This window comes from Amblyomma americanum, chromosome 5, assembly GCF_052857255.1.
Source record: "Amblyomma americanum isolate KBUSLIRL-KWMA chromosome 5, ASM5285725v1, whole genome shotgun sequence".
Lineage (NCBI taxonomy): Eukaryota > Metazoa > Arthropoda > Arachnida > Ixodida > Ixodidae > Amblyomma > Amblyomma americanum.
In genome coordinates, this window is record NC_135501.1 from 32,822,417 (window position 1) to 32,842,703 (window position 20,287).

At 52.9% G+C, this 20,287-nt stretch overlaps 2 pseudogenes; both read right to left on the reverse strand.

The window, feature by feature from the left end:
- Positions 1-1,574: 1,574 nt before the first annotated feature.
- On the reverse strand, positions 1,575-16,929 carry LOC144133787 (uncharacterized; annotated as a pseudogene).
- Positions 16,930-16,968: 39 nt separating this feature from the next.
- On the reverse strand, positions 16,969-18,633 carry LOC144133788 (uncharacterized; annotated as a pseudogene).
- Positions 18,634-20,287: the final 1,654 nt, after the last annotated feature.

Here is a 20,287-nt window from a genome sequence, read left to right on the forward strand (position 1 = left end):
ATTTTCCTCCTTCAGAGGTGCTGATAAGAAGCACTCCGCAGTATTACACTCGCGACAGAAGTAAAGCAGGCGACCCATGTGCGAAAACTCGGCCGGCGCGATGCACCGGTCGCTGCTTGCGCATTGCAGCCCCACTGCAAGCAGGGACACACGGAGCAGCAAGTATCGTTGCGCCGCTCGACTCAAGCACTCGAGCTCAAAGTGTACGCTTTGCCACCCGCAGCGGTCTGATTACTGCTTGGCTTGGTATTGAAGTTCGCACCAGAAAAGACAAAATAGCCATATTATCAGAAAGACCGCCTGCTATACACGAGCAGCGACAAAGCATGCTTGCGCTAGTAGCGAGCTTTCGGCAACGGCACCGCTGCGGTCCCGCCAGGAGACGAACTGTGCTGCTGCCTGGCGCAGCGGACGCCGCTTCGCAAGTAACCATATCGCTTGGCTGTTGACAGTATAATCGCACCATGAACTAAAATTATGGTCAATTGCCGCGACACCTTCGGCTGCGGAGCTAGCGGACCGCTGCGGGCGACAGGCAAGCCGGACCACAACGGCGGGCCAGCGGCAGCTTGCGGGGCGATTCTGGCGAGAAATATTGCTCATATCAAAGTTGTTGCTTTTACCAGCAACTCGGTGTTGATCAACGATCCTCAGAAATGATACATTTGTCACATTTTTCAGTCTCAGCGTTTATTGCTTACGTCAAAAACAATCTTAAGCTGATTTTTATTACGGCGGCGGACGGGATCCATGCTGGCCTGCCGGCGAGCAGGCTCGGTTTACTTCACGTTCGCACAAGAGAAAAAAAACGAAACAACCATGCTATCAGAAAGGCCGCATGCTATATTCGGGCAACGACACCATGCCTGCGCAACAGCCGCGCTTTCGGCAACGACGACGCCTGCGGGAGCGCCAGGGCGACGAACTGCGCTGCTTCCCGGCTGCCGTATTCGTCGCTAAGCCTAGATGGTTTCGCATCGATGCCGCAGCTCAGGGCGCTTTAGAACAAGCCTGCGCCGTAATAAAGAAACTTCCCCAGTCACCCCTTTACTACCAACCTGTCCCATAATAAAATAAAGTTATGCACGATTTCCACGACGCCTTAAGCAGCGGATCTAGCAGACGTCAGGCGAGCCGCACGAAGCAGCAGTAGCAGCAGCAGGCGGCTATAGGATGAAATTTGCTTGTATCGTAGTTATCACTTCAACCAGCACCTTGGCATTGGCCAACGATCCTCAGTAATAATACTTTTTTGGACATTCATCTATCCCAGAGCTTGTTATGAACATAAACAAATAGTACTATAGCGAAATCGTGTTCGTGTCTCGTGAATGCTTTTGCTCGGCGACCGATCTCGCGACGACACGGTCGGCAGACCGGTTTTGTCGGCGTCGCGGGCGTCAAAAGCATGTCACACTACGGAAGCATCTGGTCGTCGGACGAGTTGGTGTCGTTGTCGGCCTAGTGTGACAGCTTGGTCTGCCACAGACAATGTCTGCCGACCGGGTTGGCCGATCTTTGGTGTCTTTGTCGGGTCGGCGTCGGCGGCGTGTCGGGCTAGTGTGACAGGGCTTTTACAGCAGCCCATTGGCGGTAGCTGCTGCTCGGGCGCGCCCGACCAGGGCCTTTTGGCTCGCCAGGTCAGAGCAGCCGATCAGGGCCGCCTCCCATTCCTCCGGGGCAGGGTTGGGGATAGGGGGAGATGCGGAGCTGATTGGCATGCCCACACCATGTGGTAAATGTCCGAAGACTTTTCCCTGCAGTGCGGGCACTCCCCTGTGCACGCAGGGTCGAAATGTTTGATTACTGCCGGGCACAGAAGTGTTTTAGTATAAAGACGAAGGAGTAAATGTTCCTGCGCCTTCGTGAGGCCTTTGCAGGGCTTAGGAAAGATTGCGTGGCCGAATTGGTAATACTGGATGATTTACTTGAAGGCAAAAGCCGGATTAGGGTCGGAGTCCGCATCGGGGGGAGGCGAGGGTGATGCCCGGAGATTGAGCGCGCGGGCAGCGGCGTCGGCCGCTTCGTTGCCCTCGAGACCCGTGTGCGCGGGACTCCATACTATTGTGCGGGACGCGGGAGCCCCGGGATAATTACTATGTTGAAGAATTCAGTATGCCAAATAGGGAATAAAGCCCCTTTCTATGTTCCTGCAGGACCCCCGCGAGTCGGTAACGATGACCCGCGAATCCTGATCGGCGGCGGCGAGCGCGATTGCCACCTCTTCCGCATGAGTAATGTCTTGAGCTTTGAACGTAAGGCTGTTCACTGCGGTGTTTTGGTGGACGACTGCGGCAGTGTACCAACCCCCATGATGTGGGCCGGAGGCGTCCACGTAAAATACTCCGTGTTTGTTTCCATAGTAGCGTGCCAAGGCTTCCGCCCGCGCGAGGCGCCGGCCACTATGGTCGTCTCGTGTCATGTTGGCCGGAAGAGGGCGTACGTGCAGGGCGTATCTCCAGATCTCGGGGATGCGCACGCGCTCTTCCGTTAGTGTTGGATGGTGGATGTGAAGTCGGGCAAGCAGGCGGCGACCCGACGGCGTCTTTGAGAGTCTTGTGTAGTGGTTTGTCAAGTGTGCTTCTCAGAGCTCCATGAAGGTGTTGACCATCCCCAAGCCCAGGAGGCGCTGGTTGCACGTGGTGACCGGGAGATCGAGAGCACGTTTGTAAGTCTTACGGAGAATCACCTCAAGGGCTTTCTCGTCACATTTGCGAAGGTGGAGGTAAGAAGTCGAGTACAAGACTCGACTGGTTACGAATGCGTTCGCCAGCCGCAAGGCATCTTTGCACCGTAACCCCCCGCGGTTATTGGAAACCCGGCGGATAATGCGGCCCACCTGGTCTCCCACCTTGCGCAATTTGGCCAGTGTTGTGTCGACACGGCGGTATTTATTGATAAAGAGACCCAGTACTCTGATCTCCGCGTGTTCTGGGATGGGTCCGCTCGCTAGGGACAGTTCGATTTTGGTAGTGCACTTCGGCGAGGGTCGAACGTGCACAAATTCCGATTTGGCCCGGGAGCATTCAAGGCCGCAGCGGCGGCGGGCGTAAGCGTCCACAATCTCCGCCGCTTGCTGCAGGTTGGCTTCAATGTCTCCTACCGATCCATGCTTAGCCCAGATGGTGATATCGTCGGCTGTTACGTTTCGCCTACGACGCGCGGTATAGCCGGCGCGGATGCAACGGACGCCGGGGCTTCGTTCAAAGTGGCGGTCATTTTGACCCGTTCATCGCTGCCGCAACGCCTCCCGCCAACCGCGTCCAGGCAGGTTTCAATGCCACGTGTCGTCGTGTGTGCGTGTGTGTGTGTTAATGTTGGTGCCCACGCTTGTCAAATCGCGGCAGCCGGGGAGAGGAGCTCCCCATCTGGGAGGCGAGGAGGTCTGACCGGCGCCGGCCCGGCGGACGCGTCACTTCACGTCTCAACATGTCCGTGCGTCGCCGTCTCGTGCGACTCATCCCGAGCCGTTCCTTCTTGCCCTCGACTCCGAGGGTATAAAAGCAGCTGCCCCGGACGCCAAAGAGAGACTTCGATTTCTTCCTTCGAGTAACGTGGTAGCCCTGACCGGCTGCTCTTTTGCGATGCCAGAATAAACAAGTTCTGTTGGCAGTCGACTCATCCTTTGCCAGGACCTTCGGATGTTTCCAGCTGTGCCCCAGGCCGCCAGGCCAAAGCTACCCTTGGGGCTTGCAACCCATTTGCAACAACTGGTTGTCAGCGGTGAGATCGCGACAACGGAGGCCAGCAGCGAAGATATGCGGTCAACTGTATGCTGTGCAGCACAACGACCATCCGGGAGCAGTGCAACGAGCCCTGTGTGATGACTGGTTGCCTGCAGTGGAACGACTGCGCTGAATTCTTGGCTGCGAGTTTTGGTGAGTGCGGGACTTTCTTCTTCTGAGTTTTGCCATGCTTTTGTTAGTGTCAGAAACAGAGCTGGTAATTGTGTTGTCGTTGCTGCCGCGTTAGTTTGCGGCAAGACAATAGTAGGCAGTAGAGAAAGCAGCATTCGGAGCAGCCATGGATTTGAAGTCGTTGCGCAAACCGAAATTGCTGGAGCTTGCAAGAGAGTTGGGTCTGGATGTCTCAGACAAACTCAGAAAACCAGAACTGCTAAGGGCTATTCTTGAGTTGGAGGCTGAGGATGACGAACTGTCGGAATGCCTTGAGACCATTGTGGAGAGGGAGCAAAAAGAGGAGCGCGAACGTAAAGAGCAAAAAGAGAAAGACGAGCGCGAACGTAAAGAGCAAAAAGAGAAAGACGAGCGCGAACGTAAAGAACAAAAAGATAAAGAGAAAGAAGAGCGCGACCGTCAACACGCTTTGGAAATGAAGCGTCTCGAGGTAGAGATGGAACGCGCTAGTAATGGAAGTCAGGCACACGGTGCAGGAGAACGAGTATCGTTCAAAATGACTGACCTGATGCGGCCGTTTAAGCTTGGAGAGGACATTGGTTTGTTCCTGGTTAACTTTGAGCGAACGTGCGAGAAGCAGGGGTTCTCTCGGGAAACGTGGCCACAGCGCTTGCTCACTTTGTTACCCGGCGAGGCGGCCGACGTAGTCGCTCGCTTGAAGAGAGAGGAGGCAGAGCATTTCGACCAAGTGAAATCGAGTCTGCTAAAAAAGTACAGGCTGTCAGCGGAGGCGTTCCGTCGGAAGTTTCGGGAAAATGAAAAAGGCAGAAGTGAGTCATATACGGAGTTTGTCTACAGGCTTCTGTCAAACATGCAGGAGTGGCTCAAAGAAGAGAAAGCGTTTGGTGACCACGAGAAAATTCTGCAGTGTTTCGGGCTAGAACAGTTTTATAGTCGGTTACCTGAGAACGTGCGGTACTGGGTCTTGGATAGGCCAGACGTTAGTACAGTGGCTAAAGCCGCCGAGCTAGCCGAGGAGTTTGTGACGCGTCGGGCTCGCGGAGCTAAGGACGGTCAAAAGGGTGAATTTGGCTCCGAGTCTGAGAGGCCGAAGTTCACACCCATGAGAGCAAGGGGGGACACACGTAGTGCGGATGCGAGTGAAAGCAGTCCGACCGAACGTAAGGAGACGGCGGCAGCCGAAGCCGAACGCAGAAAGCGGTTCGAGACGAGGCAAGCGCGCGTGTGTTATACGTGCCAGAAGCCGGGTCACTTTTCGGCGCAGTGTCCAGAAACAAAAAGAAAAGTCGTGTGTTTGTCATTATGTAGCACTGACGAGAACATGAAGCTTCTCGAGCCTTACATGCGAGACTTCCTCGCGAACGGGAAAGAGTGCCGAGTGCTTCGTGATTCCGCAGCTACAATGGATGTAGTTCACCCCTCTTACGTAGAACCCGATATGTTCACGGGCGAGTGCGCATGGATCAAGCAAGCTGTGGAAGCTCACAGCGTGTGTCTGCCCGTAGCAAAAGTGCTTATTGAAGGACCTTTCGGAGCACTTGAGACGGAGGCCGTAGTGTCATCTATGCTGCCCCCCCCCCCCCCCCCCCCAGTACCCGTACCTATTTTCGAACAGGTCCGATCACCTCCTGCGCGAGAAGGGGCTTTTGTTTGGTGAGGCTAGCGTTCAGGCCTTAACCAGATCGAGAGTTCGGGAGCTCGCTGCAAAGGCGGTAGTTGCGGGGCCGACGTTGTCGAACAATGAGAAAGGGTCGGAGGCGCAGCAAGCTGATATTCAGAGCACGTCCGAACTGAATAAAATTGAGCCTGTAGCGTTGAAGGCACCAGGTACTGGAGAGGAAATGCCCGACGCGGGAAAGTTAGAAGAGCTTCCGGTCGAGCTTCCGGGACTAAGCTCAGTGACGAACAGGGAAGACACCGATCAGGTGATTAGTGACTTACTCGGTAAAGCACCGCTGTCGCCTGAGCAGAAAACCGAACTACACCAACTCTTACAAGAGTTTCAAAGTCAATTCTCTGAGAGGCCTGGTAGGACTTCTGTCCTTACTCATGATATAGAACTTACCTCCCCAGAGCCAGTACGATCCAAGGCGTACCGGGTGTCACCCCGCCAGCGCAATATTATGGAGGCTGAGGTAAAGAAAATGCTACAGCTCGGTGTTATTGAGGCGGGTGAGAGTGATTATACCTCCCCTTTGATTTTAGTTGAGGTACCGGGCAAGGAACCTCGTCCTTGCGTCGACTACCGCAGGCTTAATTCCATCACTAAGGATCAAAGTTATCCGATCCCTAACATCGAGGAGCGCCTTGAGAAAGTTAGTAGCGCTCAGTTTATTTCCACCCTAGATCTTGTCAGGGGTTATTGGCAGGTTCCACTTACAGAAGAGGCTAGTAGGTATGCGGCGTTCATTTCACCAATGGGAACATTCCGTCCTAAAGTTTTGAGTTTTGGTTTGAAGAACGCGCCATACTGCTTTTCAAGCCTCATGGACAAAGTGTTGCGGGGACAGGAAGAATTCGCTTTACCGTATTTAGACGACGTAGCGATATTCTCCGCATCCTGGTCTGAGCACATGGCACACTTGCGGGCAGTGCTAACCCGCCTGCGCGAAGCGGGCTTGACAGTCAAGGCTCCCAAGTGCCAATTAGCACAGGCCGGGGTTGTCTACCTCGGTCACGTGATTGGACAGGGTCGTCGCCGCCCCTCTGAAATAAAGTTGGCCGCTGTGCGAGACTTCCCGCAACCGCGCACGAAGAACGATATTCGGTCGTTCTTAGGTGTCGCCGGCTACTATCAGAGGTACATCCCCAGGTACGCCGATATCGCGGCTCCACTGACGGATGCTCTAAGAAAAACAGAGCCCCAAACAGTCGTCTGGAGCGAGACAAAGGAAAGAGCTTTTAGCGCCCTAAAGAGCGCCCTAACAAGCCAGCCAGCCTGTGCTACGATCGCCAGACTACACAAAAGGGTTCGTTGTTCAGTGCGATGCTAGGGAGCGAGGCATGGGCGTTGTACTGTGCCAACGGGAAAATGGAGAAGTGGAACACCCCGTCCTGTATGCTAGTCGTAAGCTGACCTGTCGTGAGCAGGCGTACAGCGCCACCGAGAAAGAGTGTGCGTGTCTCGTGTGGGCCGTTCAGAAATTGTCATGCTACTGTGACGTAGTGCAAGTCATGCACACGCGCCTAGCCGGACAGAAGCAGCCCCCATTTCTGTTATCTAACCGCTTGCCTATATAACCGCTCGCCTTCTTCAATAAAGCGTCATTCATGCACCATGCTTCGTCGTGTCCACATGGTGGACTGCAATCGTGAAAATAGAAGAAACGCCCGTTGCCTGCAAGCTTGATACAGGAGCCAATTGCTCGGTCATATCACGCAGCCAGCTGCAGAAGATAACTCAAAAGCAACCCGAAAACTGCGCTGTCGTGCTGAACACATTTTTTGGCTTTCAGAAAAAAGCAACGAAACGTAGTCACCTTCATGTGACCGGACCCGAGGGAACATTTGAAACGACATTCTTCATAATGGAAGACGACATACCCGTGACTCTTAGCGGCTCAGTTGCCGAGAAGCTAGGCTTGATTCGCCGAATTGCTTCACTGGAGCACCAAGAGCTGTACGACGTAGTCAAGCCGTATGAAGACGTCTTCTCCGGATTAGGCGAGCTCAAGGGTGTCGTCTACCACTTGAAGCTCAAGCCAGGTTCCCAAGGAGTGGTCAAAGCAGCACGCCGGATTCCGTTCGCACTCGAGGACAGAGTAAAAGCGGAACTGGACCGCATGGAAGCAGCCGGAGTAGTTTCCAAGGTGACCGAGCCAACCGAGTGGTCCAGCCACATGGTTACCGTCATAAAGAACGACAAGGTACGCATATGTCTCGATCCATCTGATTTGAACAAAGCGCTGCTGAGGGAACTATATCCTATGCCAACGCTAGAAGACATTGCACCGTCTCTGTGTGGAGCACAATACTTTTCGACTTTGGATGCCGCTACGGGATTTTGGCAGATAAAACTGGATGAGGAAAGCTCCAGAATTTGCACAATGAGCACTCCGTACGGTCGTTACAGGTTCCTACGTATGCCTTTCGGCATTTCTTCGGCTCCCGAAATATTTCAGCGCGCCATGCACAAAGTATTAGAAGGTCTCACTGGCACAGCAGTCGTAATGGACGACATTCTAGTCTGGGGTCGCACTAAAGAAGAGCATGACGCAAATCTTGTCAATGTGCTGACAAGATGTCAGGAGCACAACTTGAAATTGAACAAAACAAAGTGTAACTTCTTGCAGGAATCCGTCAAGTACCTAGGCCACGTGTTGACGCGCGACGGGTTGAGCCTGGATCCAGGGAGACTGGAAGATATTTTCCACGTGCAGGCCCCTTGCAACCGGAAAGAGCTACAGACATTCTTGGGTATGGTGAACTTCGTTTCCCGCTTCATTCCTAATATGTCAACGCTCACAGCATCGCTCCGAGAACTTTTAAAAAAGAATGCTGCATGGGTTTGGGAAGACAGACATCAAAAAAAGCTTTGAAGCACTGCGCGAAGCACTAGCAACGGCCTCTTCCAGAGCTTCGCACTGGCTCCACCGCAACTATGTACAATGTGCCCTCAAGATCATGGTCCCCTGTCACGGTCGTACAGCGGGCTGAGACTCCTCGTGCCTACATAGTCAAAACGGAAGAGGGTCAACAGTTTCAGCGCACAAGAGAACACCTCAATCCGGCTCCTCCTCCCTCGTCTCCAGACCCCAAGACTCCCGCGCCGCTGCCAGCTGTGGGAGTCCCAGACACTGCAGGGACATCCGAATCTACACAGCTCCGCAGGAGTGAACGGAAGCGCCAACCACCACGAAGATACCCGGCGCCTGAGTTCTGAAACTCTACTTGATTCGACGATTAAAAAAAAAAGAGAGAGAGGGGAGATGTGACGTAGTGCAAGTCATGCACACGCGCCTAGCCGGACAGAAGCAGCCCCCATTTCTGTTATCTAACCGCTTGCCTATATAACCGCTCGCCTTCTTCAATAAAGCGTCATTCATGCACCATGCTTCGTCGTGTCCACAGCTACCTAGCCGGCTCGAGGTTTATCATTGAGACGGATCACTGCCCTCTCCATTGGCTGCAGACCATCTCTCCCAAAAATGGCCGCCTCCTGCGCTGGAGCCTCGCTTTGCAACAATATTCCTTTGAGGTGCGTTACAAAAAGGGGAGTCTCAACGGTAACGCCGATGGCTTAAGTCGAGGCTCCTAACGTAGGAATCCGCCTCAAAGTTGTTTGTTACTGATGTTTTCTTCCTGAGGCAGGATTTTTAACATATTGCTTTTGTTAGTGTTTCAAAGTGATGATGTGCTTTTTAGTGCAATTTTCCAATTTGTAGACACGTTCTGAGTGCTGCTTGATTACTGTAAGGAACTAGGCAGTAGTATGAAAGGGGAAAGAGCCTGGCAGTGCTTAGTGAGGGTTGTCTCGTGCTTGCTGACTGAGCGGTTGCGTTTCGGCGTAGTTCTAACGCTTGCTGGGAACGAGAACAAAAGTGGAAACTCTCCCGAAGTCACTTTCCAGGGTCCTGTGTGAACCTGAACCTGAGAACGAGGCCTTCTCTGTGCGCTGCGCTCAAGCAACGCCGAGGGACGACCGATTTCGATTACGAGCATCATCGAGCGACATCTCTCCGGACAGCGGATGCAGTCCCCTGACCATCGGGATCTCCTCCTCCCGGCGGGGCGGTCTGTTACGTTTCGCCTACGACGCGCGGTATAGCCGGCGCGGATGCAACGGACGCCGGGGCTTCGTTCAAAGTGGCGGTCATTTTGACCCGTTCATCGCTGCCGCAACGCCTCCCGCCAAGCGCGTCCAGGCAGGTTTCAATGCCACGTGTCGTCGTGTGTGTGTGCGTGTGTGTGTGTGTGTGCATGTTGGTGCCCACGCTTGTCAAAGCGCGGCTGCCGGGGAGAGGAGCTCCCCAACTGGGAGGCGAGGAGGTCTGACCGGCGCCGGCCCGGCGGACGCGTCACTTCACGTCTCAACATGTCCGTGCGTCGCCGTCTCGTGCGACTCATCCCGAGCCGTTCCTTCATGCCCTCGACTCCGAGGGTATAAAAGCAGCTGCCCCGGACGCCAAAGAGAGACTTCGATTTCTTCCTTCGAGTTACGTGGTCGCCCTGACCGGCTGCTCTTTTGCGATGCCAGAATAAACAAGCTGTTCTGTTGGCAGTCGACTCATCCTTTGCCAGGACCTTCGGATGTTTCCAGCTGTGCCCCAGGCCGCCAGGCCAACGCTACCCTTTGGGCTTGCAACCCATTTGCAACACGGCATATAGCGCGTGCTGCATGCCCTCGACACTTTCCAACTGCGCCGGAAGTTTGATCATTGCCAAATTGAATAGTAGAGGTGAGAGGACCGCGCCCTGCGGGGTACCTCTCGTACCTAATTGGTAGGTGTAGTGTAGGCGTGAACCGCCCTTGAAGACCGTGAACCATGACAGCAAACGCATAGAACGAAACCCCATTTATTCAGTGACGCACGCAGATATATATGCACACAACTGTAGCCCTCTGGCGGTGTTCACATTGAAAAGGAAACAAGAACTAACTGTACAACATATTCCCTCCATTTGTGTTAAGGTTAGTGAATTAGTGGATTAGTACGTATTGCAACATCTCAAAGGATTTAATAATAACAAATGCACATGTGCATGTAAACCATTGCAGTTTTACAAAAATGATCACAACACAGTCCATTCATGCACTCTTCACCTGGAGTTCACACTAGCCTACATGTAGCCATATCGGTCAGGCGGTCGTCTCTTGCGAGGTGGCAGCACACAGCGCGGAGGGTCCGGCGTTGGAAGCAACGCCTCTGTTGTGTCTTGAGGTGGGTCCGGAGTGTAAAGAACTGGTCCGAGCAATCGTGGGGCGTCAGAAGGCGACCCATGCTGGATGCGGGAACACTGACCACTCTCGCTGGGGTTCCACGATTGAAGCGCCGCTGGAATCCTCGATAGCATGGCCGCATTCCATATCTTGCCGTCGTCGAGACGGAAAGACGATCGCCCATATTTCTTCGTTACCTTGCGGGGACCCGTGAAAGCGAAGTTTCCCTTGAACGAAGTAGCTGGCTTCTTCCCCCGCACATAGTCCCCAACTTTCACAGTAGTCTCTTTCGCAGACCTGCGGCTATCCGTATACTTTTTACTGTACTGCTGTTGCTTCTTCACCCGTTCGCGCAGGCGCTCCAACTCAGAGTCTGGGGAGCTGAAAAAGGCAGGCGACGGGTATCCGACAATATCAAGTCTTGTTCTTGGTACGCGTCCATGGAGCAGTAATGCAGGGGTAAGCCCCGTAGTAGCGTGCGGAGTGCAGCGGTAAATTCCAAGGTACTCGATTACTGCTTGACGAAACGGACGCTGCTCTAACGCTGCCACTTGAACATACCGCTTTAAAACTCTGTTGAAGCGTTCAACTTCCCCGTTCGCTAGAGGATGATACAAGGACGAGTGCAGAAGGCGGATGCCACGATCTTTTAAAAATTGCTCAAACTCTCTAGACGTGAACTGTGGCCCATTATCACAAACGACTTCATCCGGGTAACCTTCACGGGAAAATACAGAAAGCAAGAACTTTGTGACTGTAGTGGTGGAGACGTCGGAGCTGAAGTGTACCTCGGGCCACTTCGAAAAATAGTCCACCAGAGTAATCGCAAAGCGATAGTCATGCGGAGCTCGCTCCAGGGGTCCCACGATGTCGAGTGCTATCTTTTGCCATGGACCGTCTGGGAATGGCACTGGCTGCAGTGGTGTAGCAGATACTTTGGCGCTCTTGTCTGCTCCCTGGAAGATGCTGCAGGTCTGGATCGCGAGCTCGACTTGCCGATCCATGCCCGGCCACCAAAACCGCTCTCGTAGATGCGCCTTCGTCCTAACAATTCCGAGATGGGCCTCATGTGCTCTGGCGATCACTTGCGGAGTCAGTGCTTCTGGAAAAATAAGACGCTCTCCGCGGAGCAACAAGTTATCAACAACGGACAATTTTTGCTGTACCTTGCCATATGGCTTAAGTTCAACCGGAAGCAATTTGTGCGAAGGCCACGACGACTGGACGTAAGAAATGACTTGTTGTAACGTGTTGTCTTCAGCTAGACTCTGCTGGAATTGCTCTTTGGTGATGCACGATGGCGCTTGAATGAATGGTACCACTTCGTCTATAGACGTTTCGTCCTGCTGCAACGCAACTGGAAGACGGGACAGAGCGTCTGCAACTTGGTTTTCCAATCCCTTCTGGTATTGCACCGTATAGTTATACCGAAGAAGTCGCTTTGCCCAGCGTGCTATGCGCAGCGGCCGTCGACCAGTACCTTGACTTGACAAGAGAGATACCAAAGCCTGGTGATCTGTGTACAGTGTGAAGTGGCGCCCCCAAAGATACGTGTGCCAATGCTCGATAGCCCAGACACACGCGAGCGCTTCGCGTTCTCCCACGGCGTACCTTCTTTCTGCAGGCGACAGAGTCCTTGACGCAAACGCCACTGTGAATAACTTGTGCCCATGCATCTGTTGAAGAACTGCTCCGAGGCCGCAGTCGGATGCATCTGTGGCGACAACGACTGGAAGAGATGCGTCGAACATCCGGAGCACTGTCCCGGAATCGAGCATGGACTTGACTTTTTGAAAGCTGGCATCAACATTCTCAGACCAAATAAAAGGCACATTCTTGCGAAGAAGGGCCCGCATAGGCTCGACAACATGTGCTAAATTTGGAACGAACTTTGCGTAATATTCCACTATGCCAAGGAAGGATCGAAGACCAGCAGCATCCGTGGGAGCAAGGATGTTTTTGATGGATTCTACCTTATCAGGTTGTGGAATGATGCCATCGGGCGTGAGTTTGTGGCCCAAGAATGAAAGTTCATTTGTGCAAAATACACACTTGTCATTTAGCTTGAGCCCTGCTTCTTTTATACGCCTGAGAACGGTCGCAAGGTTTGCCCAGTGGTCTTTTTCACTCTTTCCAAAAACGATGATGTCGTCTATGTAAAACAAGACACCAGAACATCCTTGAAGAATTTGCGACATCGTGCGTTGGAAGGCCGAGGGGGCGGAAGCTAATCCAAAGCACACACGCTTGAAGCGATAAAGTCCGTCGTGTGTTACGAAGGCTGTTAAATCACAGCTCTCTGGATGTAGCAAAACTTGGTGATAAGCAGATGCCAGATCTAACTTGGAAAAATGTGGTGCACCCACAAGGCTGTGCAGAAGTTCTTCAGTGTGGGGAAGCGGAAAATTGTCCGGCACGACGGCCTTGTTGGCTTCTCGAAGGTCGACACAGAGGCGAATCCCTCAATCTTTTTTTTTTTACCACGACGATAGGGGAGACCCATTCTGATGCGTTGACGCGCTCAATCACATCCGTCTCTTCCAGCCGACGAAGTTCTTCTGAGACCAAAGGTCGTAATGACAGTGGTAAGCAGCGAAGCTTAGACGCAGTGGGTTGGACGGATGGACGCGTTTTGACCTGGTGAACAAAAGCCTTAGCCAGACCAATGCCCTCTCCAAACAGACAATGGAACTCTTTTATTAAGTAGCTGGGGAGCCCAGCATAACACGGATGTGTTTCTTTTACAGAACATCGTTCTTGGCTACCAGCTGCAGTGGCAGTTCTCTCAAGGCAACAAAGGCATGAGCCCTCAATTCGTAGATTAAGAGCTCTAATCGCATCGATACCGAGAAGCGAAGTGCCCCGATACACGACATAAAACAAAATGGATGCTGTACGAGCCATGTACGTAACCTCAGAGAGAAAACATCCATGCACCGGTATGGGCTGTCTTGAATAGTCCAATAATTCAACTAGCAGGGCAGTACAGTGTGCTTTACTGGAGAAATGCTGGTTGAAGAGGCTGTACGACATAATGGAAACTGCTGATCCCGAATCAGCTAAGAATGCTACGCTGGTGTTTCCTACTAAGACATCAATATGAATACCAGGGTGAGTGGATGTGGCCACTACCAGAATGTTTGCAACGTCACTGCGTTCTTCGCTGCTTAGTTCCCGAACAGAAGCAACGCGTCGATCTTTATTGCACACTGACTTGAAATGACCGACCCGACCGCAGCAATGGCAGCGTTTCCCTTTAGCCGGGCAGTGGAACGACGCAGCCGAATGCTGATTAGAACCGCAACGAAAGCAGTGGAAGGGGGCGTTGTTCTTAGTTGCAACATGCTGTACACTTGTAGACGCAAAAGCTTTGACGTCTTGAGTTGTCTGTTCTAGCTGAGTGGCCACAAGCACAGCACGCGAAAAAGAAAGACTCAAGCCATCGAGCAACAGACGCTCACGGACATGTTGCGAAGAAATGCCTGTCAGGAACTGATCACGGAGCGCATCCTCAAGCACGGCGAACGAACAAGCAGCTGCATGCTCACGTAATGCAACAACATAATCGTTGATAGAATCACCTGGCTGCTGGACGCGTTTGCGAAAACGGTGACGTTCTACGACGATATTATTTCGGGTGGTAAAATGGTTCCCCAAGGCTGTAACCGCATCGTCATATGGCGAAGGTGCCGTCTCTGTCTGTTTTGGTAACAGTCCGGTGCTTGCGCCCTCACTATCTGCTGGCAGATCCTTTAGCGGTAGCGCTCTCACCTTCTTTGGCGTCTTTGGCTGACCCAGGAAGCGTGAAGAATATTCGCTGGCCTTCGACGCCCAGACTGTGGATAAGAAGGGCTTTGCGACGCTCTGCCGAAAAATCAGAAGCTCCCGAAGCCAGCATGTAGTTCTCGAATAGTCGCACCCATTGTGACCAAGGTACAGCCGGGCGACCTGGAACAGGCAGAAATGGGGGCGGTGGTGCGAGTCCGGAAAAGCTCATGACTGGAAGCGAAAAGGTTGATACGCCAGCTCTTCCGTTCATCCTCGTCGCCAATGTAGTGTAGGCGGGAACCGCCCTTGAAGACCGTGAACCATGACAGCAAACGCATGGAACGAAACCCCATTTATTCAGTGACGCACGCACATATATATGCACACAACTGTAGCCCTCTGGCAGTGTTCACATTGAAAAGGAAACAAGAACTAGCTTTACAACAGTAGGGGCCGCGTTCTTCATCTTGTATTCGGATATACGATTGCCGGTCGGAGAGAAATTGCCTAATGTACTGAAACGTGTTGTGTCCACAACTGGTTTGGGAGAGGTGCGTCAGAATTATGTCGTGTGTTACATTGTCGAAAGCCCCCTTCAAATCGAGGGCGAGTACTACCTTGTCATTAAGGGAGTATTCAACGGGATTCAGAATTTCGCGGTCTAGTTGAAGCAGAACATCCTGTGCGGACCGGTGCGGGCGGAACCCGAACATGGTGTCTGCGAATACATTTCGGTTTTCCAAAAACTCGGACAGCCTGTCTCGCACCATAGTCTCCATCAGCTTTCCCGCACAAGACGTGAGGGAGATGGGGCGGAGGTTGTCCGTGTTTATGGTTTTGTCGGCTTTAGGAATGAATGTGACCAGGCCGGTCTTCCATTCGATTGGGATGGGGTGTCTCACCTTGCCAGATTGAGTTTATATATGCGAGGAGTGTCTCGTAGGCCGGGTCGGGAAGGTTGGCAAGTAATTTCACAGTTATTTTGTCTCTTCCCGGCGCCGTTCCTCCTTTAAATTTACTCAAGGCCACCTTCAGGTTGTGAAGCCGGAACGGTTGATCCAGCTCCGCGTTCTCAGAACCTGCATACGAGTACGCTGGCCCTCGGGGGTCCTTTTGGATGCAGAGGTATTGATCGCGTAGTTTCCATGCTAATTTAGAGGTATCTCCGTCGAAGCTACGGATAGCGCGTTGGAGATGTTTTTGTGTCTCGGCTCTGGTTTTAGTCGGATCGATCAAGGCGCGAAAGAGACGCCAAGTGCTCCGGCTAGACATATGTCTAGCGGCCGTGTTGCACCGGTCCACCCAATTCGAGTCGGCGAGCTGTGCCGCGTAATCAGCCGCTCGCTGGGTGAGCTCGGCGATGCGAATTTTGAGTTTCCGATTATGTTTTTTGGCGGCGCCGTCTGCGGACGAGGCTGCGCCGCGCCTCCCAGATGTGCAGGAGGTGGTTGTCCACCTCCGGCGTGGCCTCCGATAGTTGAACTTGAGTTTCTACCGAACGAAGGTGTGTAACCAATTCTTGTGACCACGCGTGGTAGCCTTGTTTGTGAATAGAGGCCGAATTAGTGTAGGTCTGCCGGAACTTTGTCCAGTCAGGTAGGCGTGCTTGGGCGTGGGATCTTGCCAGTGGTTTGGTTCTGACGCTGGTGTTGTGTATGCAGTGGTCACTGCCGAGGGTTTTCCCGGTGTTGGCCCATTCTGCGTGTCTTATGTTTTTGGTGAAGGTAAGGTCCGGACACGTGTCCCGAGTCACGGAGTTACCCACCCGCGTTGGATGTGCAGGGTCGGTGTGAAGGGTCAGGCCCAGCGTGGACGCAAGTTCCGCTAGCTTACGGCCGCGTTTCTCTTCACGCACGTACCCCCAGAGGGTGCTTTGAGCGTTGAAGTCGCCCAAAATCACCGGGGGTCACTGCCCGCTGCCTTCAGGGCGCGACTGAAGAGGGCTGCGAAAGTTACATTTTTTATCTTGGGAGAACAATAGATGTTAAGTATACGCAAGGGTGCCTTTTTTTTCTTAAGCGGAAGAAGAGTGACCATCACCTAGGAATATGCAGCATTGAGGTCCAAGTCAACCAAGTTGGCTGTATAATTTTTGTGCACGCAGATACAAAAAGAGGAGTCCTGCTGGAACGTAACATAATTTGTAAGGGTTGCGCCGCTACCTGGCTCCTGGAGGGCAACCACCGCAGGAAGTGAATCGAATGTTGACACGAAAAGCCGGAGGTTCGCCCGCTTGGCACGGGAACGGAAACCGCGGCAGTTCCACTGGGTCATTAGGATGGGGGTGGCCGAATTGGTATGAGGAGAGCGCCTAATTTGAGGTCTGTCCGCCATGGCCAGTTAGGCGAGAAGTCGACTGTGGGGACGCTGCTCCGGAGCGAGCACTCGCGGTGAGGGGGCCATCCTCTATTCCGGAGAGCGAGCAGCTGTCGTCGTCTTCTGCTAAAGCTTCCATGGTGCGACGCATTTTGGGATAGCGGCCAGACACGCCTTTGATTAGACCGCCGACTCGTCGGACGCCACGCGAAGATTGTGCGATGTGCTGTGCGACTATAGTGGGTACAATTTCGGTCATTTTGGCGATAGCGGAGATGACTGCCGCGGGAATTCGACTTTCTAGGGCACTGAAACGGGCGTCCATGCGGGCCTCTAGACCGGCCTCAAGTGCAGCATCCGCGTTCAGTGCGGCGTTCGGTGCCGTTGGCTCACTCTCCAATGTCTCGGTAGCGGGACGAGAGGGGGGAGTGATAGGCTGGTTTGATTGCGATTCTAGGAGCGCAATTTTCTCGAGCAGCATCTCAATTTTGCCATCAAGAGCTGCTATTTGGTTTGCTCGGCACTGCGTGCCGCAGGGGGGCAGGAGGGAGGGGAGGAGGCGGCAGCCCTGTCCGTACCGCTCACCAGCGTTCCATGTTTCACGGCGTTGACCCAGGCCCTGGTCTTGTCGTGTGGTGGCGCTGTCGACTGCTTTCCAGTGTCGCCGTGTGGTGGCGGCTTCGTCGACGGGCGCTTGTCTGCTCCTCCGGTGGGTTTCTCCGGCTTCTCGATGTTGTTGTCCCGGCTTGGTAACTCACCGGGGCAGTCAAGATGGCGGCTCTTCTTCTTGGCAGCAATTTTCTTTGTGGTGGTCATCTTGTGCTTGCGGAATTTTGCCGCACACTCCCGCGAGTTAGTGGCGTGTGCACCGGCACAAACCGAGCACCGCGGCACACATTCGTGAGGGGCCCGCACCCCCTCCTGAAGCGGAGCCTCTTGCCCACACAGACCGCACGTGCTCGGCTGCGTGTTGGGACAAGCATCCACTCGGTGGCCAACTGCCCCACACAGGCCGCAGGCCGGGATCGTACGGTAGTAGTTTTGCACAGGGATGAGCATGTTCTCGTAGTGCATAAATAGCGGTTTTTCCCTCCCGGTGAAGGTGATCCGAGCTTTGTTAGCGGAGCCGAATTTCCTAACCTCGGCGAGGGTGCCTGCCCTCCACTGCACCTGCTTCCAAAGCGATTCGGTAGTGTCCGAGTTGCTGACGGTGATGACGCCATGGCATACATCGCCTCCGTCTTGTCGAAGGTATCCGTGGAGTGGAATATTCCCATGCTCGGTGTTAATGGAGATGTCCCCGAGGAGCCGATCAGCCGCCGCCGGATTCGGGGTGTAAATCACAATGAGGTTTTGTTCACGGGATGGTAGGACCGTAACAGACCTTGCTACCTCGGGCCCGAGGTAGGCCGTAATGGCAGCGCCGTAGCGATTCTCTGAAAAGGCTTGGTGCAGCGACATATGTTTGCATGGCTTGAGCACAACCACGAAGTCGTCTGGTCCCGGTCTTGGGAATCGGCGAGGCTTCCAGTTAGGACGGCCCTTGCCTTTGCTTCCTGCAGCGCGCGAAGCAGGAGGCTGCGTCTTGCCATCCGGTGTGCCGAAGGCCGGGACAGCGATGGACGCCGCAAGCTTGGCTTGAACGATCGAGCGGCGCGCGACCGCTTCGTTAAGAGATTGGTGCCGAAATTTCAGAACAGAAGCGGAGTTGTCCCCTTCCGATGTTGAAACTGTCGTCCAGATCATGCCGTCGGGATCGTAACACCTCGCGAATGATGCAGGGTCAGCCATTTTGCCTAGGGAGGCCGGCTCCACGCCGCCGCGCGTCGGCGTGGAACGACAACGCCGTTAGGCCAAACTACGTCGCCCGGGTGTAAATCGGCCGTGGAATTAGAAAACTTCGGCCCACCTGGCGAAATTTGGTGTCCACGTAGTCCAGATTGCTTGCTGCGTCGAAAGGCGTCGGTCTTGTAGGGGTGAAGAAGGTTTAGCCGTGGCTCCAGCCGAAAAATGACGGAGCCGACACCGTGCGTTTGTAGCCAGTTCTATAGTTCCGTTTTCTTCACAACGGGGGTGTAACGAGGATGTAACACGTATGCTTGAGTGTTCGCTGTGCCGTGAGAATGCGCAGGACAGAAGGCTGCGTTGAATTCATATATATATAGTTGCATTTTATTTCATCCCCGGGTTACCGTTGCCAACGTCGTCATGGTATAATGGTTTGTGCTCGTTTTTTTTTATTTTCGCCTAGTAGAATTAACTTTTCTTCCTGAATTGATAACACGCTCAAGCTTACTCCGAGGCTCAAGCAAGAGGCAAAGCGAGAGGGAAGTTTCACCCTGCAGAATATCCGTGACCTGAAACCGCGCATCTGTATCGCACGTCCATCTCGTCTTTTCTTTGGCACCCAGGCTGCACTTTACATGCGTTTGCTTTTGCGTGAGCATATATGCTTTTGTACCCTTTAGAATGTTTGCTTAAGGTGCATCAACTTTCAGCCTGTATTATGTTTTTATTGCTTCATTTTTTCAGATTTCTCAGAGCTAGAGAAAAAGTTGGCCATTATTATATGCTGGTGCCGTAGCGCTCCGTACATTGCGTGCTAAATGGTGCATACATATGCGTCTCCTGTTTGTATTCATTTAAATGCAAAGAGCACATCTAATAAACTGAAATTACATCTGTATTGCGCTTCTATTTCCTGTGATATGGGCGGAATCGGGCGACTTTTTGTGTTCATATTTCCTTTGTGTGTAAAATTCTAGCATATTTCATGTTCTTGTGGCGGGAGCAGCGCAGCACAAAACAAATAAGAGACAGGCGGGAATCGAAGCTTACTAACAACCAGATTTTTTAATGCACGGTTGGCGAATATATACATCTCGCTCGTGCAATAAGGAAAGGACAGAAGCATGACAAACGCATAAGATGTACACGTGGTAAAATATTAGGGAAACGCACACAGACAATCAAGTTCGTTGTCACGAAACGCTATCGAAAGTATGCTGACGCATACGTCGCTCTTTTGTCGGATGTGGAAGGCTTCTTTAATCTCCCTGGTCCGTTGTTCAAAATATGAATGTGATGACCATTGTGTTGCTAAGCTGCAGGTCTCATTAATGCTCTCTGCAATGTTTTGCTAATTTACTGCTTATGGCGCCCTTTAGGGATCTTTCGTGCTCTCGATGCCGTTCATTCAAACAGTGCCCTGATTGACCAATGTAGGTGCGTCCGCATGACAGAGGTATTTCATAAACCCCCTGTTCACACGTTTCACATGTTTTTCCTTTGCTTTTTCTTGCACTGATTTTTCTTTGCTCGCTGCTGACTTTGGCGCACAGGCTTTTAAATTTGTTGGGTTTTGACATGAGCACTTTTACAGCAGCTCTTGCGCCTACATTTTTGAGACTGTGGGAAATGCTATTAATGTAAGGAATGACCGCGT